The sequence below is a fragment of the Astatotilapia calliptera genome, chromosome 8, assembly GCF_964374335.1.
Source record: "Astatotilapia calliptera chromosome 8, fAstCal68.1, whole genome shotgun sequence".
Lineage (NCBI taxonomy): Eukaryota > Metazoa > Chordata > Actinopteri > Cichliformes > Cichlidae > Astatotilapia > Astatotilapia calliptera.
The window spans coordinates 22,897,362-22,922,794 of NC_137429.1; the positions used below are offsets into that span (position 1 = coordinate 22,897,362).

At 41.3% G+C, this 25,433-nt stretch overlaps 1 pseudogene across 1 annotated transcript; it reads left to right on the forward strand.

The window, feature by feature from the left end:
• The first annotated feature begins 10,512 nt into the window (after positions 1-10,512).
• LOC145430450 (histone H1 pseudogene) lies at positions 10,513-16,630 on the forward strand (annotated as a pseudogene). The gene has a single exon (XR_013911024.1). The product of XR_013911024.1 is annotated as a histone H1 pseudogene (transcript).
• The last annotated feature ends 8,803 nt before the right edge of the window (positions 16,631-25,433 follow it).

Below are 25,433 nucleotides of genomic sequence, written 5' to 3' on the forward strand. Positions count from 1 at the left end.
CAGCTTACTCTGGACCCCTGGAGGCCAAGATGCCAGCTGTGAACTGCACCGGGCTGTCACTGCCTGAGCAGGGTCAGTGCTCTGCGCAGCTGCAGCCCTCCTTATGTGTGCCAGAGGCCCACGTGCCTACTGGTTTTGTTTCATGTGTGCCAGAGGCCCACGTGCCTACTGGTTTTGTTTCATGTGTGCCAGAGGCCCACGTGCCTACTGGTTTTGTTTCATGTGTGCCGGGGGCCCCGGTGCCCACTGGTTCTGCGGCTGTTTTCGCTGGGGGGCCCGAGGAGCCCGTCCGGCCTCCTGTTTCGCCTGCTGGGGGGCCCGAGGAGCCCGTCCAGCCTCCTGCTTCGCTAGCTGGGGGGCCCGAGGAGCCCGTCCAGCCTCGTGCCACACTGGCTGCCACGTCGGCTGGGGGGCCTGAGGAGCCCGTCCAGCCTCCTGCTTCTTCGGCTGGGGGGCCCGAGGAGCCCGTCCAGCCTCATGCCACACCGGCTGCCACGTCAGCTGGGGGGCCCGAGGATCCCGTCTGGCCACCTGTGGCTGCTTCTCCACCTGTGGCTGCTTCTCCACCTGTGGCTGCAGCGCCGCCTCCTGCAGTACCATCACCTGCAGCGCTACCACCTGCTACTGCCACGCCTCAGCCTGAAGCTTCATCCTCGCCTGGCCCGGCTTCATTCTCGCCTGGTCCTGGTCCAGCTTCAGCCTCAGCCTCGCCTGGTCCTGGTCCAGCTTCAGCCTCGCCTGGTCCAGCTTCAGCCTCGCCTGGCCCGGCTTCATCCTTGCCTGGTCCTGGTCCTGGTCCAGCTTCAGCTTCAGCTTCAGCCTCGCCTGGTCCTGGTCCAGCTTCAGCCTCGCCTGGTCTTGGTCCAGCTTCAGCCTCGCCTGGTCCGGCTTCATCCTCACCTGGTCCAGCTTCAGCTTCATCCTCGCCTGGTCCAGCTACATCCTCGCCTGGTCCAGCTACATCTTCACCTGGTCCAGCTTCATCCTCGCCTGGTCCAGCTTCAGCTTCATCCTCGCCTGGTCCAGCCTTCGTGTCTGCATCCTCGTCTGGTCGGGCCTTCGTGTCTGCATCTTCGTCTGGTCCGGCCTTCGTGTCTGCATCTTCGTCTGGTCCGGCCTTCGTGTCTGCACCGTCGCCTGCAGCAGCGTCTTCAGCATCTTCGCCCGCTGCGGCCCCGGCTTCCGTGCCTTCAGCCTCGCCTGGCCCGGCCTCGTTTGGGTCTGGAGCTAAACGGCCGTTTTCTAGACCGCTGGCTAGGCTGCTGGCCGGGCGCCGTCGCCTGACTGGCCGCCGTTGCCTTCTGCATGGCCGGCCCCCGGACCGCCATTGCCTGAGCGGCCGCCGTTGCCTTCCGCACAGCCGGCCGCCCGGATCTGGTGGTGTGTTTCTGTGGCTGTCGGGGGCCAGCCCTTGAGGGTGGGGTACTGTCATGGTCCTGCGACCATGACTCAGTGACTTTGTGTTTGTGTTCTTTATTGTTATTATTCTCTTTATTATTCATGGGCTGTTTTGGGATGGTTTGTGTTTTGGGATTGACGCATTTTCACCATATCGTTAACATTTTAACCCTTTAAGACCTACCATAGAAGTCCGCCAGAGCTTATATTATATTTTTACATGCTGTAGTGCCATTTTTGGGAGCATTTCAAGTAGCTATACATCAATACAACTGTTATAGCCCATATTTTAATGATATGTATGCATTAAGTCCATAGTAACTACATTTATTGCAATTTTTTGCAATTAAACTACAAAAAAATTGAAAATCGTTTTTGTTTTTGTTTTTTACATATATTTCTACTTGGAGAAATTTAAGAGGCTTATCCCTCAAAACTTTAAATACAAAAAGTTGCAAAAATAGTTTACAACAACAGGAAATTTATTTTGAGTGTCTTCATAGTTTTATTTCTGAGAAACAGCAATTTTTATATACTGCAGAATAAACGAAAAACAATCCTATGATGCAAATTTGCAAAGAAAACAGCATATGCATCAAAATAAACTATTTCCAGCAGTGCAATTCGAGTTCTAAGCATCCCAGCAACTATTCAGAAATGTACAGAGTCAAACATGACTTATAAAAACACCAGTAAAGGCTTTTAAGGCCTACAAGTAAAAAACTAAATTTTCCGCGAAAATGAGGCCACTTCCGGTTTGGGCAGGAAATGGCGGACTAGCGATCGTTCGCGCTGATGTCTTTTTTAATGTGGTGAGTGTTATGAACAGCTGATTGGATCGGCAAAGCGTGTTTCTGGAATATTATGTTTTTGTTCCTGCAAGCGCTTTTTATGCAGTTTTTGCAAAGCTTTATGTGGAAGGAAACCGTGACCTAGGACAAACTGATGGCATAAGATGTAAGTACAACTCCTCCGGTTTCATATGCAAAAAAAATTATTGCGCTAGCTTACACGGTTCTGGTTCTACAGGGATCTAAAAATAGTTATGCAAAACGGAGCGTGCCCCCTCTGACCGGCTTTAAAGGGTTAAAGTTACAGTTTAGGATCAATCAGATGTAAAAAGAAACAAGATATACATTCAAGTTCTGACTTTTATCCATCCATCCATCCATTTTCTTCCGCTTATCCAGGGCCGGGTCACGGGGGCAGCAGCCCAAGCAGAGAAGCCCAGACCTCCCTCTCCCCAGCCACCTCCTCCAGCTTATCCGGGTGAACACCAAGGCGTTCCCAGGCCAGCCGACAGATATAATCTCTCCAGCGTGTCCTGGGTCTGCCCCGGGGCCTCCTCCCGGTGGGACATGCCCAGAAAATCTCACCCAGGAGGTGCACAGGAGTGCACAGCACTAACCCTAACCCTTGTCAGATGCCCGAACCACCTCAACTGGCTCCTTTCGATGTGGAGGAGCAGCGGCTCAACTCTGAGCCCCTCCCAAATGGCCGAACTTCTCACCCTATCTCTAAGGGAGAGACCAGCCACCCTTCAGAGGAAGCTCATTTCCGCCGCTTGTATCCGCGATCTCATTCTTTCGGTCACTACCCACAGCTTGTGACCATAGGGTGAGGGTAGGGGCGTAGATCGACCCGGAGTGGGCACTCCACCCTGACTCCTAGTCCCCCTTTATTCTCCCTGGGCCTGGTAGCCCTTGGTGCAGTCTTACCCTGCTGCAGGTGAACAACAATAAAGTTTTGAATTGTCAGCAAGACTAAGAAAGCACTAAACAAATGCCAGTATATTTGTCAGTGTATGGATGCAGAGCATTAATCTCTGCTGAATTTACTGCCTTTTCTAATGTCCATTTTTGTTTCACTACATTAAGGTACAGAATTATCACCACAGTTTCCACACTTGTCATCAGGGCCTTGTGCGAGCCATTGGTACTGTCTTTCTAGGCGCCCATGTCTGAACCTCAGAGCCATTTCCAAAACAACAAGCACAGAAATTCAACACATTTTCAATAAAAACACAATAGAATCAACCTTGAAGGATAAAAGTTTCTTCAATAAACATGTTCTTTTGTGTTATGCCGCTTTTCCCAGGCAGTCAGTCCAACAGTCATTTCAGTCTCTAATCAAGCGCAACTCTGAGGTACTTGCACTTGATTAGAGACTGGATCATTTCCCCATAAACGAAGGTGGGTTGGCTTGATGTTTTCCTTGGTCTTTGCTGAGGACAACACTGCCTCAAACCATTTAATCAAAACATTTGCCCATGCTCTTGGACTTCATTGTGTAAGAGGCTCACTAAATCTGTATCAGTTTAATAAAACGTCTGTTTGGAAAAGAGATAACATAAACAACAACAGAGCTAAAACACAACCTTGAGGGGAAGTGGTCTACTTGACAGAAAGCAGAGTTCTTACTCTGACCTGCTGCTTGAAAAATTGATAATATATAAACTCAAACAAGGTGGAAAAAAGTTCTTGTTCAAATTTATCTGTTAAAATACTCAGTAAGATTATGTTAAAAGCAGGTAAAAAAGTCATCTCCTGTGGCGAGAGGACTCCTATATGCAGGTGCAAAATAGACAGGACCCACCAAGAAATGAGCCGGAGTTTTTGTTCACAATGAAGATCCTATCCACGTACACACTCATTAAGCAGAGAAGCCTCTGCAGGCACAGCCATGTGCATTTTATAGAGGATGGTAGAAATACCCCAAATACCTTCTTTATTCAGAGGCTGCTCCAGGGCCACCAGGGTGTTGACGAAGACATACATTAACAGGATGAGAAAGCAACCAACAACTTTACAGTCACAACAAGCTCCGCTTCAGCAACAGAGTGGACAACCAATTGTGCTGATGCACCGGTTCTTCAGGACTGCAGGATTCCTACTAATGAGCAAGAAGTCAATGAAGTTCGTAAAGGTGTTTTAAATGTGAATCGACTTTCTTTCGGCATAAAAAAGTTTAAAAAATGACATCCATGAAAATGATAACAATGATAAAAGAAAAAAGAAAAGCTTTGTGTCTCCTTTAAGTCGATGTGCTGTTATCTGTTATCTATCACTCTCCATTCTTTTATTGCAAATATCCTAATTAACATACTCCTTGTGTTTCCACTTCCTCTTTTTGCAGTGTAGGGGTCTGGTTTAAAAAGGTAGCTGCTCCAGTGCACTTCCATTGATTTAAATACTCACTTCAGCTGACCTCCCTTTCAGAGAGGTCTCTGGTGGATAATTTGTGAAAGTAGACGAGCAAATGAGATGCAGACAAAATGCTTGCTGCTGCACGGATTTGCGTCATAGTGGGCTTGTGATGATGACTTTGTTTTGAGGCCGCAAAAGAGGTGAGCATGTTTGTTTCTGTCAGCAGAAAATGAAATTATAATTGTGTCTACTTCTGTATGAACAACCTGCTATGCATTAGGACTTGAGTCACAAACATTATTCAAATATATTCCACAACAAACCATGCTAAAGGTTCAGGTAAGATAATCAAAAATTAACTCTTGGGTTTTTCGTAAATATCAGAAAATATCAAGTGATATGGACAAGGACATATCTAAATGGGAAATCAATTGGAGAGAAAAGGTTGTAGTCAACGATGGTTGTGCTATAACAGTTAAAACTGTTATTTGCACATGACTCTCAAGAGGTATTTACAACATTGGACATGATAAAACTGCCTGTTTGTGGAGAACATTCCCACTGTTTGGCAGTGGCTCCTGAAAGTTACTGGCTGTCAGAAATCAGCTGAAACCAAAAACCTCCAGTTGATTGCTTTGGTAGTTTTTCATGTTTGTCTGCAAATACTTGCTAACTACTAGTTTAGTGGCCATAGTACAATGCAAACCAGCAATGGAGATTAGTTTCCCCTAGTGCTAAAACCTTTTTTCAAAAGGTAGCTGGCCAGCGTTTGTCGGCAAGTCTGTTACTGACATGCAAACTATGGACAACTACTGCTATGAACCTCCTCAACCATTCAGAAGGTGGACAAGTTAACGTCACATAGTTAGTCGTCACATGTGTACAAAACCTCAATAACAGAGTTTAACCTTCTGTTACAAAGTGTTTTTTATTGCAGTAAATGAACTGAACACGTCTCTTTATTATTATATTTTGTTGGCATCTGATTTTGTTCCAAAGTATTTGTGAAGAGCCACATAATATCCACTCCACATACACAGACTACTGTTATTAGCCATTTTAAAAGATAAATCTAATGCATACCTTTATATGATAGATCTATCTGTACTTGTAAATTCTGTGTCATTGTTCCATGGTCAACTTGTCTGGTTTAACACAACTATTAGCACTCTGCTAGCTCAGTTAGCTCAAACAGAAAGACAGCAAACACATAGTTGCATCATGATCTAATTTCACGAGTTTCACACTAATCGCACATGAAAGAATCTTTTTCTTGTTTCACTTTTTTCCCCCATCTGATAAAATAATGCAAACTCTCTCTTACTTAAAAGATCAAAAAAAGGATCCGATCTTTCAGGGGTTCATATGAGGCTAACATATTGTTGTACAGTTGCTGGACTATTTTGTGACTTGTCACATAGTGATGCAGTAATAAAGATACACATGCAAATGCTGTTATCTGCCATGATGTGAGCATAGTATAAACAGTCACTCATACAACTTTGTCAGTTGTGATCTTTAAATCCTTGATGACCCCTACAAGCCAACTTGTTAAGAGGTTCATTAGGAACTGTGGCCTATGCATTTGACAGAGTATTAATCCTCCACCCTTCTCCACCACCCCAAAGTCTTACAGCTGAAGAGATGCCTTAACTTATGACTGTAAGTACCCTGTAGGTAACCTCTAATGCAAGACTCCCTAATGCAGACCTGTTTTAGTCCAGCAAATCCATAGCATAACATTTCATTGTGAACGCTGGTTTTCTAGAAACAAAAGAAAATGAAAGAGAATTGATGTGAAAGATGAAAAAGTAAAATGTACATCTCACACGTGCACGGTCCTGTTTCTGTCCCATCTCTTATCTCCTGCTGTCTGATCTTGTAAAGTCTCTTTTGATGTAAGTAATCATAGCTGCCTGAGTAAATCCTTCTCCTGCACCAAATATCATTTGATCTTCTAAAAGTGCCTCAGACTCAATTAAAAAAAAAAAAGAAACAGCAACTAAATTCTCAGTAGACATTGTCAAAATCTTTATGCTTAAATATCAAGGGTCAGGTCAGAATGCAAAATTAGCTCATTCTTCTGATCTTTTTGTTAGAAAAATCTCACAATATCCAAGTTTCCTTAATTATAATTGGCTCTCCCTGCAGTTACTCTATTTTTAAGTGAATGCAGTTGAAGGGAATCTCAAGGCTCCAAGACAACAATCATACAATTATTAGTGCCTTAATAAAAATAACCATGGTTAGTCCTTTTCAGTGAGTGGTGGTGCTCGTGTCATGTTATAAACAGAGGCCTTTTTTTGATACAGTAGAAAATCTACTGCTGTTGATATAAATGCTCTACATTTACCTTTTCAAGCCTTTTCACTGGTTACCCTAATTACAGATAATAGGCTTTGTTCAATGCATATTGTGTGGCTGGGAACATGATGTTACCTGCTACAGTATTAAAGCATCGCACCAACTGCATTAACAGCTCTTACTCTCCCTTGTGAAGGTAAGAACTGATTCCTACGTCACTCTACATAGTAGGAATTCAAACGATGCTACTTAAGGTTTGTATCATGGTTTAAGGGCGTTGTCACATCTGCTGTGTTTAGTCTTCTTAAGGCAAGGCAAGTTTATTTATATAGCACAATTCAACAACAAGGTGATTCAAAGTGCTTTACAGAGACATGAAAAAAAACAGTAGATAAAATCAGAACAGTAGATAAAATCAGTAGTTAAAATGTAAGTTTTGAGCTTAAAAGTGTGGATTTGGTGTTTTATTCAAATGCAGCTGAGAATAGGTGAGTCTTCAACCTGGATCTAAATAAACTGTGTTTCAGCTGATCTGAAGCTTTCTGGGAGTTTGTTCCAGATATATGGAGCATAAAAGCTGAATTCAGCTTCTCCGTGTCTGGTTCTGACTCTGGGAACTGATAAAATCCAGATGACCTGAGGGATCTGGAAGGTTCATACTGGGTCAGGAGGTCACTGATGTATTTTAAATCAAACTCTGGTTCATTTTCCAGTTTTGTGCACTCGATGCAACTGGAAACAACCACACAAAGACCCTTTGGAGGAAGTGTACTAGATGCGCTTCCAGATGAACTCCAGAGTGAATGGGATCCTATCTCGACCTAAACCCACTACCAGGTGTACGGAGTAAGTTTAAGCTTCCAGGGGAAACAGATGCTTTGTATTGGGGGATGTGGAAACGTATTATAGATGTGCAAATGTCTTTACAGGCTATCATAAAAAAATACACAAGTCTTTATGTCAACTGTACTTTAATTTAACACCTTATAACAACACAGAAATTTTTCATATTTTCTTAAAATACAATATAAATTTTTTTTTTTAGATCAAAGGGAAACTGTGTTATACAGCACACCACAAACGTACAACATATTGAGTTTCCCGAGAACAGTACCCCAAACCCAAACCCTACAAGTCCCTGTCCCTTGTGGCTAAATAATCATGGTAAGTTATGATATACATGCAACCGAATTTGGAGGAGGTTATGCTTGGAGCTTCCAAAGTCCCAAGATCCAAATTGAGCATCTGCACATCTGTCAGAAAAAGACCAACTCTGTTTCAATCACAGAATAATTAGTTGGCATGGGCAGGGTTCAAGGTCCCTTGTCAAGTTAACATTATTCTCCAATTATTCCTTTGTCGCCTTATTAGCAGCACCAGTGTCTGCTTTAGCTGAAGGCCTAGCAGACAGCTATCGGCTACAGCTGCCTCTGTTCAGACACCTGCCACTCAAAGCAGCCATGTTGCTAACCCCAGTATCCAGATGAATGAGTTATAAAATACACGCCCTGTATTGGTATTTAATGGTCACAAATTAAATACTAGTTGTCAATGGAAAATTGTATTTAGTAGTCAGTATAATCTTTTAGTGATATAAGTTTGCATATGGTAGAATACTGCATGTAGTTATTTGTATTAGGAAATATTCAACCATGTATACTTAGAGGCATATAATTAATTGTGTGTGATCTCTAACAGGCTGCAGGCTTGGGGTGCATCCCAGGAATGCACCCCCACGTCTGGGAGCATGAGAGCTCATACCTTGTTTTATTGTTTTACGGCAGGATTAACGTAGCTATGTCTGTTTTAGTTTAAGTGCTTCTTTACATATAGATGAACTGCTGGACTTCCTCACCATGTTATCTAGGGTGGGGGAGACTACCCCCTTTCCTGATCAAGGATGTACCTTTTGTGCTCTCATGACCCTTTGATCAGCAGGACACACACACACACACACACACACACACACACACACACACACACACACACACACACACACACACACACACACACCTACTGAAGTATAAATAAAGATTGGGGCAGTTTCTTAGTGCGAGTCTCAGTCTGGAGGCTGCCCTTGCTAGCAAGAAGTTCTGTGTGTTTCTCTTCTCTGAGTCTTTACTGAAGAAGTGTTTTAGAATATTTTCCCTAACATTATTTGGTCCTCCGAGCCGGAGCAGAAAATATCAGAATTGTTATCTGTGACTCTGTTCCAAGATCCAGCACTGATTCCTGACGCCGTGGGGAGCCAGCACCGAAGCCTGTGCACAGCCCTCTTGGACGAGGAGAGAGCCCCAGGACGTTAAATTCGGGTCTGGGCCGGTGTTATAATCTGGTCCACGGCGGTGGGATTCAGTCCAATGATCTGAATCACCAGTGGGACGTCAGGGGTGAGAAACACTATTTCGGTATATAAGACGGCCGCAAAAGTTTAAAGAAATGTGATAAAAAAAAAAAAGGGGGGGTTTAAGTTCACCAAAAGACCTGTGTTTTGACCAGTTTTAGAGGTAGCTGAAATTATCTCGTGACAAATTAGGTTTAAGTTCGCCAAAAGGAACTGTGTTTTGACCAGTTTTAGAGGTAGCTGAAATTATCTCGTGACAAATTAGCGCGCAAATGTTTATGTGTGTGTATGTGTCTGGAAGTAAGTTGATTTTACAGCACAATACGCTGCTGAACTACTTCCATTTTTTGTTTTCTTTGCTGAGGCTCACGTGCTGGTGACAAAGGAGAACGGTTGAGTTTCATCTCATAAAACTGATACCGCTTCACCGTTAGGGTGAAGTCGAAGGCCGTATCAGTAAACCACTCTGAAGTCAAGCGTGCCAGCGACGGCCCAGCAAAATCTTTGAAAATGGGTGATAAACAAGTAAAATTAACACCTGATGAGAAATGTCTAGAAAAACAGCAAGCCGGAGCAGGATTAATCCAAAAGAAAGAGAGAGGAATGCATCGTGGAAGAGCAAGAGGTAGAAGAAACAAAGTAGACAGTAACTCAGAATAGGATAGCAGCTCAGGTGAAGAGAGCAGTTCAGACTAGGAAGAACATAATAATCCCTCACCCAGCGAAAATTAGAGATCACAGTAGTTTGAAGTAGTTTAAAAAAGGGTTGGAAACAGACCCGACTGAATAGATATAAATGCAAGAGGAATAAAGTAAAATAAACAAAAAGCTAAATTACAACTTAATTTTAATGCATTCAAACTAATAATAAAAAGGATAACAACCTATAAACTGGTATTAATAATGAAAGCAGATAATTCACACAAACAGAACTGTGATAACTGTGATAACTGGAGTGTGCAGCGTTTCCGTGAGCAGTTTTCCTGCATCTTGACTTGTGTGTAGAGTGTTCATAACATCAGCATTATGTTTTTGTTTATTTGTTTTGTTGGGTTGAAAAATAGTTAAATAAACTGGTGATCATATTTATGGATCACCATGGCACATATTATCAGCCATGTGATTTATTTATGCAGATGACAAAGTGAGTGTGAATGTGTTTGACGTCACAGTGTTTGTGTGCGCTGTGTAAGAGTGATTGCCTTTGATTGTGAGAGCGGTGATTCTGCAGGTCACCAGCTATTTTAAAATATATATATATATATATATTAAAAAAAAGAGTGAAAAAGAGACAAAATTTACATTGTAGATGAAAAATAATTATAGGAAAAAGGTTTTGTGTTGATCAGCCAAGAACAACTACAATCTTATTTTCTGCTTTTAAGAAAGGACTGTTCACAAAAACACAGAGAGAGAGAGAGAGATGTGTGTTGATTAAGCAGTGATGATAATAATGAACATGTCTTAGTTTGTCACTTTCAGGTGAAAAGCAGACCTGAATCAATTTTTCACATGCAGCGGTCGGAAGAAAGTCATAGTTTAACATCATTGGAAACATGCAGGCCAAGTTTCTGGCTGACTTATTTACAGTGCCATGTGTTTCTCAACCTCACAAGCGAGCTCACTCCTCCCTGAAGATAAGGAATGCAGCTCCGAAGCAATAACATGATAAAGAGACAGCAGCAAGTCTTGAGCACAAAAAGTCCCAGCAAAGCAGCAGCAATGTGGATAAACAGCAGCAGCAGAAGAAAGCAAACCCATCTTCCTGTCTGATTGGATGAATTCCACGGAGGGGCGAGCAAGATGGCGGTGGCAGCATGTTGAAATGCTCAGAAAGGACTGAGTGACTCGGGCAAGCCACATGCGGCTAGCATGCTGGCTAGCGACATGAAAGAAATGGACCCTTCATGATGCGTTCAACGTGCCAGCGCTGTGGTGGGAAAGGCTCCATCATAAACACGCCCTGCGCCCTGTGCAGAGGTTCAGGCCAAGAAGAAGAAGACGATGACTTCCAAGCCCAAGAAGGTCGGCCTCAGCGTGGGCGAGCTGATTGTGAAAGCCGTGGCCGCTTCCAAGGAGCGCAACGGCCTGTCCGTGGCCGCTCTCAAGCAGGCTCTGGCTGCCGGAGGCTACGATGTGGACAAGAACAAGGCCCGTGTCAAGACTGCCATCAAGAGCCTGGTGGCGAAGGGCACTCTGGTGCAGACCAAGGGCACCGGGGCCTCCGGATCCTTTAAGATGAACAAGGTTACTGAGAGCAAAGCCAAGAAGCCCACCGCGGCCAAAGCCAAGAAACCGGCAGCAGCTGCTAAGAAGTCGCCCAAGAAGGCAGCAGCAGCACTTCAGCCACTAGCACAAAGTCAACCGCATCAGAGGAGGCACAGGACAAAGCTGAAGGAGAAACTGCCTGCTATTGGACTATTGAAGTGGGAGAGGACAATAGAGTGAGAGTGGTGAGAACACAAATTTTGTTATTTAATGTGGGAAATTAAAATTTGGGGTAAAAACACCTGGGAAAAGAAAACTGACTGCTTAAGTTGGAAAATTGTGAAGGGGTCTGAAACATTGCGAAAATAGAAACATACAAAATCACACACACAAGCAGAACATGCATTAACCCTACTAACACTTCCAAACACAAGAGAGCTTATGAAGATTAGACAACATCTTAAGCGTGAGTCTGTTTATCATCTTGTCCAAGTCACCCCGTGTGATGCAAAGACCAGTGGACTCACAGCACATTAGTTAAGAAATGATTAAATAATAGTAGAGAAGTGTGTAGGAAAGGCAGCTTTAAGAACATGCTCTGCTGGATATGCAGCTCCACAGACATGCATTAAACCTGCCTAATAACACAAACACCCATGTAATGAAAATTAGCTTGTTATCTTTCATCAGTGTTAAAATAGTGTCAATTTAGCAGACACTTGTTATCAAATACTGAATTTATCCAATGCAAAAAATTGACTCTCTAGGTTGCAGGACAACAATTTAAACTTTTGTGGGGAAAAAGATCCTGGTTTGACCAACCAGTGATCAGACAATAAATTTAGTTGTTAATATAGTAAATTGGGACAAGCTTCCTGCTTGATTGATGCAGCAAGTAATTTACTGTATGAGGGAAATTCTCTTTTAGTGATAACATTTTGAACATGCATTTCTGTCGTCCTGTCATCCTAGTGGGTTAATAGCTGATATGCAAATTAGTTGATCGGTTTTAGATTAATGAAAGGTGACTGAATTCTAGCACGAGTGAATGGGATGTTTGTTGTGTGTTGAGAGGAGACTCTAAAACACTGAGTTTCCTGTTTTGATGTGCGAGTGAATTCTGTATCTAGATACACAACTCTGAATACGTCAGAACAAACTTCTTTTGTGAAGTGCATGACAGCATGTCACATGTTTTATGATGAAGGGAAAAAGGAAAATTGAATAAAATAGATCTGTGGCCTAAATGAGTGAAGAGCACAGACCTGGTGATTAAACTCATAAGTTAAAGAAGACATTAGGGTTATGTTGTGAGTTGTGCAGCTGATGGTTGGTTTGGAGTGAATCTAGCTGATGATTCTTCTCCTGTTGTGAAGTTGATGAGGAGTTTGTGTCATGACTTAACAAGGCCTTTTTATTTTGATACTTTTACAGTGCACTGAAAGTTTGGTTTGATAATCTCTGTTATTTTTCATTTTTCATTTTTGAACAGGCACTGATTTTGTTTGTCTATTTCTTTTCTTTAAGCAGATCTGCACGTTGGGAATTGAAAGTGCTATACGACCTGTTGGGAAAGCCGTTACAAGTGAGTTTTCTCCACATTAAAATGGGCTCTGGAGAAAGCTACTTATTTGGGACAATATTAAATGAAAGTCCCGGCCTAAAAGGGATTCAGCGATGTAATCCGATCTAAAGTTCTTTTTTTTTTTTTTGAAATGACGTCATTTTGCTGGAAGTGGAAACTAAATGCGACGACAGGTTCCACTATCAGCAAAGAATGAATGAATGAATGAATGAATGAATGGAAATAAAAAACAAACTGACTGACTGGTAAAAGCTGACAGGACTTGACCACGACTCAAGGTTAACCTCCACCTAGACAGGACAAAAGGGTGGATGATTTTATGTGTTTTTGTTACAGGAGCAGAAAGATGACAGCAACATTCGAGGTTGCATGACGATTTAATCTTTTAAATGCCATTTTCTCTGTCTGTGAATTTACTATGTGTGTGTCATTCACTAACTTGTGTTGCTCACAGACATTACTGTGAGAAAGTGTATACGCCTGCGCAGCGCTAACATTTGCATTTCTTTTCTACAGCATTGCAGTTTTTCATGTGTTTGATCATGTGATTTATAAGAGGATTAGTTAATGTTTTCCTACTACAGGATTTCTGGGTTTATATGTGAATGACATTCTTTCCACAGCTAGGGTTGGATAACTTTATGGTGTTTTTATGGCACCTCTGGAATGTGGATGGCCAACGCCTGCCCACCAGGATAAACAATGTGTGTTGCTAATGTTTGTTTTTTGAGACTGCATGTACAAGATTCAGCAGAAGCGGACAAGTGACATGAGACAAACAAATAAGAGATGCGGTGTTATGGAATAGTTAATATGGGCTCATTTGCTGGCCACTCTTGAGCCCATAAATAATATATGAGTGGAGTGACTTTGCTTACGAGAAGTCACTGATTACATTACTGTTGACTGAGTACATGGGATGATCCATGTCTGAGGCAAATTATGGTATTAATTGTAGTTTACTGATTTGAGAAAACCTGCACATGACACTTGTCTTGCTAGTGCTGAATGCTTATTACTTTTATGATATAATTGTTTATAGGTGTGAAGTTTGATTTCACTTCCAGATTTTGTTTTCCAGGCCATGATGGTGTGTATGCAGGCTCCTGGCAGAGCCAGGTGTTATGCAAAACACACTAACATTCTTATTGCAGGATTATAGGTCCAGGGTGGTGCTGCTCCAGGGGAGGAGATGCCCTGATGTTGCCTGGGATATGATCTAGCTAATCTTTTTCTTTAAGACAGGAATCTGATTTTGATGAGTTGACTCATGGGAGTGTCCATGTGTCAAGATGGGGGATCCAGGATTAATATGAAACAATGAATTAACATTAAATTTTAGAATTAACATTAAATTTTGTTTTATATAGTTTTTGCAGCGATTTGTGTGATTAACAGTTTATTTACAGGTATTAAACCTATGCAAGTGATGCATCCATGTTCAGATGAGGCTTTGATGGCCTATAAGTGAAGTTCACTGAACTAAAGAATGTGGTTTGATGATTGTTGACATGCTCTCCAAATAGAAGTTTTTCCTCTTAGCAAGGAAATACAGGTGCAGCAGTAATCTCCTGAGAAATCTTCAGACGCCCAGTGAGAAGCGTGAACCATTCCAGGCATAGCCGACAGCCAGGCAGTGGTTGAGGTCAAAGGTCAAGCTGGTTGGGGCCCATCATGAGATCAGACTTTGGAGCCACAGCAAGGACCATGAAACTGCGTTGGAATGAGAGCTGTGCCAAAAGGGCTTTCCAGAGGCCAACAGAGGAGATTGTGGACAGCAGATGGGCACCTGAAGGATGAGGGGAGCGTGCCAAGCTCCATCGACAGCGCAGAGGGAGTCTAAGGATGACATCATGATTCTGTGAAAGCACAGGAACCAGAAGCTATGGTGGTGATGACAGCAGTTACCTATGAACATCACCTAAAGCTGTGTCACTATACTGTGCATACGCGGGCACATTGAAGACTGCTGGGATCATAACGCCAGTAAGATAACTGGACCCAGCACCCTTTTCACAAAGGGGTTGATAGAGGCCAATTCAAGTGCTTCTGACCTTTTCAACTGCCTGCAAAATAACGGAGAGATCCTCCTGGATTTATCAGAGCCACTGCAAAGAGGTCAAGGTCCCAAGAAACCCCGGAACCCTCAAGACAGCACAATAGAGAAATCTCACACTTGGTTGTTTCAGTGGTGAGGGGGGAGTGCTGATTGAGCCCCCGTAGGGTAAGCTCGCACTTCAACCTCCAGCCTCTGATCAACTCTAGGGCAACCAAGTGCGAGGCGTGACGGACCTGTGTGCAACCAAGGTGGACCCTCTTGGTTACCTTGACTACGACGCTCACTTTTACAGGACCCCAGCTGGTGCCGGAAACAGCTGAACCAGGAGGAAGGCAGAGAAGATAGACACACGACAACTCTCACCTAAGGGATATGACGCAAGACCACATTCCTCCGTGGATGAACAATGCCTGGTACCGTTATATCCACGACAGAACAAAAGCAGAATCGGCAAATACAGACTATTATGTCTGTTCCCATCTACCCAGCACGGCAACATACCCCACACTATATATGTTCCTGGACCAACTCCCAGGGAAGAATTACTCTATGATACTAGCAGAGAAAGGGGACTTTGTGTCCTCTTCAACAACACATTCTGCATTTGCATAAAGAAGACGCACATTCATCAAATATGACTGACGCCCTGAATGTTTGGAGACAGATCCAGCAGGCCCAAAATCAGGACTATGTAAGTGATACAAGTGACTGGTTTTCTTGGCTATACACTGGCTCCTGGTTACAGGTGCTAAAAAGACTACTCATCGGAGACTACCCCCTTTCCTGACCAAGGATGTACCTTTTGTGCTCTCATGACCCTTTGATCAGCAGGACACACACACACACACACACACACGCACGCACGCACGCACGCACGCACGCACGCACACACACACACACACACACACACACACACACACCTACTGAAGTATAAATAAAGATTGGGGCAGTTTCTTAGTGCGAGTCTCAGTCTGGAGGCTGCCCTTGCTAGCAAGAAGTTCTGTGTGTTTCTCTTCTCTGAGTCTTTACTGAAGAAGTGTTTTAGAATATTTTCCCTAACACTAGTCATCCCATATTTTGGATAAAAGCTGATACGATTAACTGGAAATAGTTTCTTTCTTATTTTTGTAACAACACATTCAGTCTTGTTTATTTGGGAATTTTAACATTGGAATTATCTTATTTTTGAAGTTAACCTCAAGCAGAGGAATGAAAGTTTTTGCACTTTCACATCCATTGGAATTTTTATCCCTGCTGCTGCTAGTCTAGAGCCATGTTACGGTGTTTTAGAAATATCACCTTCTTACAGTCCTCGGCTGTTGTCTGATATAGGACGTCAAGGACAAGGGTTCCCTGGAGAAGTTTACATTGTACTGAAGATAATTAATTTGTGACAAACTCCATGCAAACTATATCAAGGCTGCAAGTTTGGGCATTCTTACATGATGAGCTGGACTAAATAATCGAGCCCCTTCACATGCCACTCTTATTCAGTTTCTGTCTTTAACATATATTTATGTAGCAAACATTTAAAATGTTGTCAATCTCTGCCAAGTTGTTCAGGAAATAAACCATATGCAAACATCGCTTGAAGTGTGGAGAATGTGTGCTACGTATGTTATGCTGCATATGCATACTCATCTTTAGATGATTGCTGGTTGGTCGTCAAGGTGAATCACTGGGTTTGACATAAAGTAGGCGAAGGCTGTCTAATTGGTTGGGGGACCAATTAACCGCCTACTGACGGTCTCTCATTGAAGGATGTGACCTTCTGAGCTCTGACAACATCAGACCTTGTCTGCTGCACCACAGCAGCCCAAGATGAATAGCTGTCATTATCCACCAAGGATGCTTATGATCCCCGTGCACCTGCAGAGTGACTGAAGAGCTTTACCCGTCTGATGTAAGGAAAACGCTCCTAATAAGACTCATCTAAAACTATGTTTGCAACCAGAACCACATTAGTTGCATTTAAAGTGAATGTAATTGTAACTTTTTTGTATTAGAGTAATCTGAGATGGTTTAAAACACTAATTTTGCAGTTCCAAAGTTACGAGTTAATCATCCCTCTGTTTATCTTTAATATCATCTGCTTTGTCTGTTTCCTAACACTTTGTCTGTTTGTCTTTTTCTTGTTTTTTCATGCCAGAAACATTGGCTCATGAACTTTCGATTGTCATTTTCTTTTTTCGTGTGTGTGTGTGTCTAAACACTAAATTAACTTTTGTATTGGAGGTTTCTCAAAAAATTACCCAATGGGAATATCAGAAGAAATGAAATTACCAAATAAAACTAAGACTCTTCTAGTTCAGATTTAAGCACTAATGCTACAAATGGTACGTACAGGATAATGTTATTGTTGTTTTTTGCCTTATTGTCATAAAAGCTCTGTTATTTCTAGTCATGCATAATTTAAAAAACACCATGGGCAAGGTGTATCTACAGATTGAGTCCAATCAGATCTGAGAGAATGGAGGTAGAGTGCAAAAGTAAAATTCAAAATCCCCTCTCTTAATTTCTCTCCATCTGCAGTGGACACGGTGTCACGGCATTACAAATAGGAAACTAATGTTTTTTGTGTGGTCAATAAAAGCGCCACCATTTTCTTTCAGTTCTCTATCAATTTCCTGTTCCAGAGTGCGTCTGCTGAGCGGGCGATGAAGCAGGTAATTGGCAGTCAAAGTATGTTATGGTGAAATTGGGTTTTCTGGAGGAATCAATTCTGACAGCCGGAAATGAGATACGGAAAGAACAGCAATGTCACTAACTTTGTGTCAGTGTGATTATTTTCAGACAGCTGCTGATGATACACACCGTTAAAGGTTGTGCAATACGCTGTTGAATTATCAATAAAACTCTTTATATGTTTAGTTAAGCTTGTCCCAATCAATTTTGATAATACAGTGTTAGCGTTTTTCCCCACACCATCCTGTGTGGCAGTTTGCTGCTGTTGTGTTTTCATTTATTTATTAGAAAAATAAAGGAATTATTTCATTGTCTGGGTGGTACAGTAGTGCAACAGTTAGGCTATTGCCACACAGCATATTTGTTCTTGGTTTGAATGGAGCGGCAGAATATGAGAGCTGGAACTATTTCTGCTATTATCACGTGGGATGTGCATGTGTCCTTGAACAAGAAGAAGCAAAAGCTTGGTGAACCGATTCAGACTCAGAGAGAAAACAGTGAGACGATACGTTTCATGGATACGTGCCTGCACTTGCACATCACCACTCTACCTGGTTTTAACTGCTACAGTCATACGAAAAAAAGTTTTCACAGGAATCTATGTAGAAAAACTAAGTAAACGTTAGTGTTTCCATAGTAATTAAAAGGATAAGTAGCAGCAAGGTGGTACCAACAGTAAGTATAAAAGCAGAATTTTTGGCAGTTTGTTGTTCTGGAGCTTGAAGGTGCATGTAAGCACAATGCCAAGGGTAAATTCCTTCCCAGAAGAGGATGTCCCAGTGAATCTGTAAAAATCCAAGCCATTTAACCAGCAGAAACAGGGTTACCAGCCTCTTCTCTTCTCTCTGTAATGAATTTAGCATACGTTTGAAAAGCTGTATCTGAACAAACCTCTGAAAACGTCTTTTTGTACAGATGAGGCTAACGTGGTTGCTTGGCCATAATGCACATTTGGAGAAAATCAAACACACATCAGCAAAAAAGCCTCATACCAACTGTCACAGATGGTGGTGGAGGGCTGATGATGTGGCCTTGTTTTGCAGCCCCTCCCTGGGCGTCTTGCAGCCAGTGAGTTCCCCATGAACTCTTCTATAGTAAAATATTCTGGAGTGGCAATTACACTGACTGAAAGAAATGAACAAATGTAAAATCGAATGTCCCAGTTTTATCTTGATCATGATTTTACATGTTTTTTTGTTTGTTTGTTTGTTTGTTTTTTAGCTGTAACTAAAGGGTAACTTGGTGGTGGTTCACATTGTCAACTCATATCAAGAAACTCCCGGATTCAAATCTATTGGTTGACTGAAGCATTTCTTTGCTAAAGTTGTACATTCTCTCGCTGTGCTTATGTGGGTTCTTTCTGCTTCCTTCCTCAGTCCAAATAAATTTATTTTATGTTAAATGGTGATTCATGATTGGTGTGAATGAATTATCTGTATATGCTAGCCTAGCACTATATATACATGTATACACAAATAGGTTTTAGAGCTAGGAAAAAAGCTCAGCACACCTTTTTAAGAACAGAACCACCCCAGGTGTGGATGTGGAGCAGATTTACATAGAATTACATGGATGTGGCAATTATAGATCAAAGAAGAGCTTGGTGACCTCTCCTCTGTAGAGCTAATACCAGATAATACTACATCAAGACAGCAGATTACGCTAACTGCTAATGTAGTCTGGACATGAATAATCTGTCAAAGCAAAATTAATGGAGTTATAAAAAAATCAAAACAGAAAACACTGTCCGAGATTGCTTGTGGCCCATGCGAACGATTCCAATTTTCGATTAGTTTTAAAAACTTCATCGACATTCACTTCATTATGACTAATGATGTGTCCTTTTTCCACAGGTTTCTTCTTAAACACAGCCGTGACTCACTAAATTCCACTTTGACATATGAAACTCACTCTTTCACTAGAGAAGCTGTCAGGTTGACCAATAATGCAAATCTTGTAATTATCAGACTTTTGACACCTATAATTGCATTTTAAATAATCATGACCTTGGCAAGCACCATCACCCCATTAGTTTTTCCATTTGAATTAGTGTTTGCATAAAGTTAATTAAAACTACATTACATGGCAATTAAAGCAAATCCTTCATGAATTGGGTGTGAATAAATGTGGATCACAGGGATAAACGAACAAATTATGCTGCAGTCACTTTTTTTAAATTTTGTTGAGCAAATCTAATCTGATGGACATGCCAACTACAAATAACTGCAGACCCGTGGCCACAAGTGTTAGATGGACCCCCAGAAAAATCTGGGACCCCCAGATAAATAAAGGTAATATACTACACACACACACACACACACACACACACACACACACACACACACACACACACACACACACACACACACACACACACACACACACACACACACCAAGGTAGATTTCAGTCTTTGTGATAAAAATGAAAGGGTTGTGACTTAAAGCAGAGGTGTCTAACATCCAAATGGATGATTTTAAAAAATGTGAAGGAGGGCATAAATCTTGGACTTTTAACTGTATTTTGATGAGTTTTACAGCTTTTCCTGCTGATAAAGAACTCCCCCACTGCCATTCATGCTACAAGGAAGTAATTAAGTAATAGATGAACAATTAGATGACAGAGGAGGGTGATTTTTCACCATCTACTATTTAAATTTATTGCCAATTTGAGATTATTCTACTTATGGTTATATTAACATACCTAAGTGACTAAATGTATAGCTAAACATCTGACAATTATGCGTCCTGCAGCTATAGATGTTTCCTGGAGTGTTGGATATCTGCGTTGTGTGATTGTGCAGTTCAAGCCGAGTATATATCTGCCTCGGTACCACAGTATGACTGAAGCTCGGCAATTATTGATACATAACAACTATGCAATCCTAAATTGATCGCTAAAGTCAGTTTATCTACCTAATGTCGGCCTGTGATTGCTGGTGTTATTATTTTTTCTCCGTCCCCATGGCATTGTTATTTTGTCCTTGATTAATGGCTCTAAACCATGATTGCTCTGACAGATCTATGCTTTCATTAAGGTGATACCCTGCCATGTCCGCAGAGGTTCTCCCTCACTGCTCATCCTGCTGGCTCGCGCTCCAGTGGAAGGAAAAATGGTGCACCTTGTGTTTTCTCCTCCGGCACTGACTATATTCTGGGATAAGATGGAAAAAACAGCAACAACAAAACCCCCAAAACACTCTTCTGAATGCTGAAGAGGTCACCAAATATAAAGCTTATATATGTAAAAACAGTCCAGCATATAGGTGTATCTGTTATGTCTTTTGTAACTGTACCTACTGTAGTACTGATTACATGCATGGAAATGCACAGACAATATAATCAGGTAGTTTAATAATACCCTGACTTTTCCAGCAGCCTTGACTAATAATTGCCTTTACCTTTTCTCATAATTACAAGTTCTGCAACTCATAACTGCAAGATCTTTTCTCACAATTCTGATCTTGCTGTAATTATGAGATAAGGTCTGTCCTTCTTTAAGTGAAGTGGCTTCTATACTATTTACAGTCCTTTATTAAAAATAATTTCACACACCACTGGAACTGTCTTTTTCTTCCCTGTTTTTTCTTCTTCTTCCTCCTGTTTCTCTGTCTGTCAGATGTACTGACTGGTATTTGAAGATAAGAATTCTTTTTTTCACCTACTGTTTTTTTCACCTACTGTCCTCTATGGACTGCCTGCCTGCACAGCCCTATACAACTCTTTACAGGTATCACACAGTTGCACAGTAACTCACATGTGCATTTGCAGAACTGTGAAGTTCAAAGAAAGGCTACAGTTCCTCACAAAGGTTTTTCTGTATTTTCCTGCTGAATGTGAGTAGAATGAATAGGTTTGCTCAGTCTCTGGTAACACACTCTGTTTATGTGATTTATTTTCACAGCAAAATTAAAAATGAGGAGACATTCAAAAGGAGCACACCCACAGCAATGCTGCACAATTTTGGCCCATTGACTGGCTTTGCAAACTTTATTTTCAGGAGTTTTACAGTTTTTCCTTCTGCTAAAGCCCTCCCCCACAGCCAAGTCAATTCAATTCAAGCAGCCTTAAGAAACACTAACACAGCTGAAATAATGCCGTGAATATACATTTATTGTAATTCAATTCAGTTTTATTTATACAGCGCCAAATCACAACAACAGTCGCCTCAAGGCGCTTTGTATTGGAAGGTAGACCCTACAATAATAGATACAGAGAAAAAGCCAGCAATCATATGACCCCCTATAAGCAAGCACTTTGGCGATGGTGGGAAGGAAAAACTCCAATTTAACAGGAAGAAACCTCCGGCAGAACCAGGCTCAGGGAGCCTGCTGCAACGGGTTGGGGTAAGAGACACGCTGTGGAAGAGAGCCAGAGATTAATAGTTGTAACATGACTATATTCTATATATAATATCTCATTCAATGCTTTTTCTTTATTTTTACTACTTTCTGCATTGTAGTTACATACTGAAGACATCAAATATATTAAGCAAGATATATGGAAATATGTAGCAAAGAAAAAACTGATAAATACATTCTATATTTTAGATTCTTCAAAGTAGCCACATTTTACTTGTTTACAGCGCTGCAAACCCTTGGCCTTCTCTCACCGAGCTCACTGTAGTCACCTGAAATGGTTTATTATGTGTTTTCACAGTATGGTAGTTACTACAGTCTGTTAATAAAATACTCTGGCAAAGAACACTCACTGTGGCAAGATGGCTGACGTCACGTTACTTCATTTGAGGAGTCATCCAGCTGTAGTTTCAACCTAACAATCACAATCTATTCAGAAAAAAGGCAGCATAGAGCTTTTCAAAGGTAGGCTCACTGCAATTACATCGGGGGGCTGGATGTCTGTCAGGTGACATTTTAAGCTGCAGGGATGAAAGGAAATGGGAGGACATTTGCACAAAGAAAGAGAAAATTTTCACTGATTGACAGTTTTAACTTGACACAGAATTGCAGGAGAGTGCTCCACAAACTGAAGGAGTGTTTTATTTTGGTTTTTTAAAATTTATCTGATGTGTTTAAGTTGTTTTGTCATCTTCAGCTCCCATTCAGACTTCCAGTTTGCATACAGGCACGCTTCCATTTCTAACGTAAGAGTTACAGTTCAGCAGTCAGTTTCAAGATTCATAATGATCCATCCTTGAGCAATGTACGCTTTTATTCAGTGAATACTTTTTTCTCAGAAGTAGTATCAACTGCTATCTATGTGGGGTTTTTTTCAGTTTTTTATTACCAAGAAGACTGCATCTTAGGCATGCATACGCTCTGATATGCCTATAGGAAGAAAAACTGAAAGAACGGCATACACGAACTGTAGAATTTGGAGGCACAAAATGTTATGTGGGTACACAAACAAAAAGATATAATTCATCTTCTTCTGCATTGTTGCCTGTTTTTTGCCGAGTGCAGTCTGTGTACAGAACTACTCACCCCGTGGCACTGCATGTTTTGAGCTTCAAGGACAACACCTCTCACCTCGTTGAGGCTTTAGAATAAATATTAGTTTGACTTACACAAAAACCATGAGTGGGCGCAAAAACAAAAACATACACAAACAAACAAAAAGACATATTACAGATAGAGTGCAATGCAAATTTCGGGTCATTCAAGGTTAACTTCACATCACGCAGCTAACAATCTGTTGACTGGTCGAAAAACTTGCTCACAGCCGGTACAGACAGAGAAAAGTCAACACTTGGAAGTAGATTAAAAAGCACGAAAGTTTTCTCAATATTGTGAATTTCACTGTTGTTATTTAACAAGCTTCACCTTTTCTGTCCTGTCAAAAAGTTTATCTACACTTACTATGAGGTACACCTGTACAACTGCTTGTTAATCCAACTGTTAATCAGCTAATCACATGGCAGCAACTCAATACATTTAGACATGTAGTCTAAGTATTACAGTGGAGAAGGAAGAGAACTTAATTTCCAGTTCATCTTAAGTTAACTCTGGACATGATTGTTGAGCCAGATGGGCTGGTCTGAGTATTTCTGACACTGCTGATTTACTGGGATTTTCCCACACAACCCTTTCTAGTGTTTATAGAGAGGAAAAGAAAATATCCAGTGGGCTGCAGTTCTCTGAGAGAAAATGTCTCGTTGATGCCAAAGGTCAGAGAAGGATGGCCAGACTGCATTGAACTGATCCGAAGTAACCAGTAAAATATTCCAAGGTATGTACAAGAACTTCTCTCAATGCACCAAACAGCAAAGAAGATGGTGTCATTTTCACTCCTGTCAGTCAAGAACAAGAAATCTTCAGATGGCTCCTTCCTTGTCATAAAACTCAACTAATCTCAAAGTGGTTTCTTGAACAAGACAAATGGCCACAGTCACCAAATTTCAATCCAACAGACCAGCTTGGGGATGTGTAGAATGGGAGATCATTGATGTGGACAAATCTTAAATGCCAAAGACTATAAGAGATTACTTACAAGGTGTGCCTAACAAGTGAAGTTAATTGTTGACTGGATCCTTCTAAACTGAATCAGGATAATGTTTACTCATTAAAAATGGTAAAAGGAATGGTTCTTATATAGTACTTTTCTACTCTACTGGAGAACTCAAAGGTGGTTGAAGTAGATTTATGGGACGGCAACTAAGTTCTACAACGACTGGTGCCAGTCTCTTAAAACAACAGGAGTGCCAATGTAGGTGTATTTGGCAAACCTGCATCATTCTGGAAGGTGCTGAGCTCACATACGACTGTTATAATATGTTAAAAGAACCATTTCTAGAGTTTTAAAATCCTCTCAGAACACTATAAAGCTCTTTTATGCATGTATCTGCTAGTAACCAAACTTCCTCCACTGTCATATTTCATTGTCTTTCAGGTTCTCGAAGTTCTGTTTTTATTTCCATGCAGTTTTGAGATCGACCCTACCACTGCGTAAAAAAATATATTTATATAGAAGGTTTATATAGGTTTATATAGAAGAATACATGTTATATATTAAATGGTTTGTCATATAGTTGCTTCTTTGTGTCACAGGTACCTGAAGATCATTGAGCTTGTGGGTTTGTTGCCGACTCCCTTTCCTAATGTCAGCGCTTCATTCTGCTCCCTCACTACTTTTGGCAGGACATCTCAAGTGCTGATGCTGGTAATAATAGCAATAGATGTAGGTGTAATGACTTTGGATCTGCTTTAGACTGCTTACAACAAAAGTCTGTTCTCAGACCTTCGCCACCCTACTTTTTGTATTTTGTACACAATTTTCCAATATTGAAAGATATAGATTTTTGCAAACATTACAGACATATTTACTCCCACATACAACACCAACAATTGTAATAGTTAGTAAAATAAAAGTGGGGCTGGGGTATCTACATCATCTTGACTGTGCACACAAAAGCTCTTTTTAAGACATGCAGCATATTGTCTTCCTGTATTTGCGTCTTCATGTCTATGCATACATTTTGTGTATCATTGTTTAGAGGAGCAATTGGCTTTGGGAAGCTGAAAAGACACGCTGGACTTTATAATTCAATACTATAGATTCCCACTCCAGAAGGAAAACTAATTCCCAATTTGGACTCAATTTTTGGCTCATTACACAAAGTAATCTACAATCTTGTACATCTGTTGCCAATCCCATCCAACTTCTACTTCAGATAAAGGAGAAGTCAGAACTAAATCATCAAGTGTATCAGGACAGGCAATTCTAGCAGAGATTTTTTTTCTTTGAACA